General features: G+C 31.1%; 2 protein-coding genes across 2 annotated transcripts in view; one reads left to right on the forward strand and one right to left on the reverse strand.

Annotated features, from left to right (window-relative positions):
• The window catches only part of gogo (golden goal), a gene marked incomplete at its 5' end in the record, with an annotated part of 228,264 nt that overhangs the window by 66,514 nt on the left and 159,359 nt on the right, over nt 1-2,391 (forward strand).
• Nucleotides 1-2,391, reverse strand: part of LOC106690311 (carbonic anhydrase 1) — a 35,675-nt gene that overhangs the window by 30,102 nt on the left and 3,182 nt on the right. The window lies entirely within an intron of this gene.

The following is a 2,391-nucleotide window of genomic DNA, read 5'->3' on the forward strand; positions in this document are numbered from 1 at the left end:
TAAGTGGGAGTAGCAACAATATGTAATGTTGTATTTCTTGACGGACAAATCATTGGATAGTTATTTAGTGCAATTTTAGGGGACAGCCGCATGAGGGAGGATTTCTTGTTCGATCTTTTTAACTTATGTTGAAGAAAATATGCACGAGGCGATTGGTGGTATTTAGCCCAAGGTTAAATCTTTATTTTGCCTATTAATTTGTGAATTCATGCCACAGAGCGAGTAAATAATTCGTTTAAAATATCTCTGAATACAAACAGGAAGATTCTAACAACAAAAATCTTGAGTCCCTAAACTAGAGGCGGTGGATTGCATACCTTTTGAAGTTTATTCAATTCACACATGTCATATACTTAAACAAAATGCAACCTACCTCACATAAATAGTTCAAAAATTCACCTGACACGGAACATCATTCCAATATATCGAAACAACAGGATGCTAAATTTTTAGTCATGTGTTTTTTTCGACTGATAGTATCAGATATAATACATCTTGTCAGCTGTTGTTTCATCAAGATTTTTTTTGTATAAATATTGTCTTTATCTGATAACAAAAAAAAATAATGTGCTCCAAGTTTTATGTATAAGTTGCACTCCAAAAAATCAGAATTGAAAGGAAATATTTGCCCGTCATTTCTAATTATTGACTCCTTCACTGAATTTTTCAATTTCTTCTGGACCTGAATAAATAATAAGAATAGACTACACCCGACTTCACTCTGATACCCTACTGAAATATAGACGAGGTGGACACTTCCTTCAACAGCGCTCCTTAAAGAAAGACATCCAGACGTAGCGTTGAAATATTCAGGAGCGGCGATGGTCCTAATTCTTGAGGCCCCTGAGGAAGAAGAGGCTATCGGCTCGATAAGTGTACCCGAGGGAGTCCGTCACCCCGGCACTCAACCATTTTATTGCACCCCCACAATTCTCTTCTTCGTATTTATTATCCTTTGCATCTTCGGCAGCTGGAGGTATAAAGTAAGTATTCGCCATTCAGAGCTTTTATCGAACATATCAATTAAAATGAAATACATACAGAGTAGGATTTCAGCAGACCCTATTAATTTTAAGAGATGTCATACTAACACAAAAACAGTATAAAACCATTTAATAAATACTTTAATTAATGTTTGTAGACCATTTTAAGGGCCACGAATATACAGCACGACGGGCATAAGACTCATATAAAAGATAAAGAAAATATAAAATAACTTATGTCAATTTCCTGTATGTGTGTATATGAATATATATTAGAGTTTCTTGAGGATCAATAGTAAAAAAAGTAAACTGAAACGGAGATATATAAACAAGATCATGGCAAAAACCTATCCATCCTGGAAGAAAAATTCATCATACTTCTCAAAAGATATAGAATATATACAGCAAAGAATTTAATAAACCAAGCGAGGAAATTAACATCTCTTGAAGACTTAGAAGCAGCAGAAAATACAGTAGTAACTTTATATATTTTGTATATATGATGACATAATTATTTTTGCTTTTGTTATTGTTTTAATTTCAAACACTAAATAATACAAAAAAGTATTAAGCGATCATAAAAAAAAAATGCTGAAGGTGCGGTCAGCGAAGGAAAAAAATAAGTAAAAACAAGGCACTTGGTGCTTGAGACCTGCTTCCTCTTCCATTCCTAGCAATCCTCTGAGGCGCCTGAAAAGAAGATGGCCTCGTGACCTTATATTGTAAACTGTTTTTAGAGTTCTACTACTGGGTAGTTTCTCTACATCCTGTATCATATCATTATGTCATTATGATCAAATTTACTGGTTGTATTTTTTTATACAGTTGTAAATATCAATAAATAAATAAAATAAAAAAATACTTATTTGTGTTCTTCACTGACCTTATCTACAACAATTTTCAACTCAATCAAAAAGAACAGTTACTTTATCCAAACTTTACAGAAACACTAAAATATAATTAGATCTACAATCTAATAAAGCATATTAAATTCTTGATGAACAGAAATACTGTCAACCCCAATTTTGAACATCTGAATAGTATCTAAAACAAAAGTTTTTGTAAAAACAAATATAGTTCTATCTTTATAATTAAAATATTCTAACAAAGGTGAAATAAATGCTCTAACCACGCGTTTCAGACAAACAGGGCTTAGATTTAAATTTGATATATCTGAAATTATACATAGAGAGCAAACAAATTTGCAAAGGGATTATCACTATAGAAAAATATCGGGCTATTAACAAAAAAGGAAATATAAAAAATTTAAATTCCTGTTACTTCATTCTCATCACCACATAAGAGATAATGTTTTTTTTTTTTTGTTTTTTTTTAATTATTTATTTATTGTAATTTACAACTGTACAAAATAATACAATAAATAAATATGTAGTATGTTTCATATACA

This window comes from Halyomorpha halys, unplaced genomic scaffold, assembly GCF_000696795.3.
Source record: "Halyomorpha halys isolate HHAL.00 unplaced genomic scaffold, Hhal_1.1 Scaffold1653.1, whole genome shotgun sequence".
Classification (NCBI taxonomy): Eukaryota; Metazoa; Arthropoda; class Insecta; order Hemiptera; family Pentatomidae; genus Halyomorpha; species Halyomorpha halys.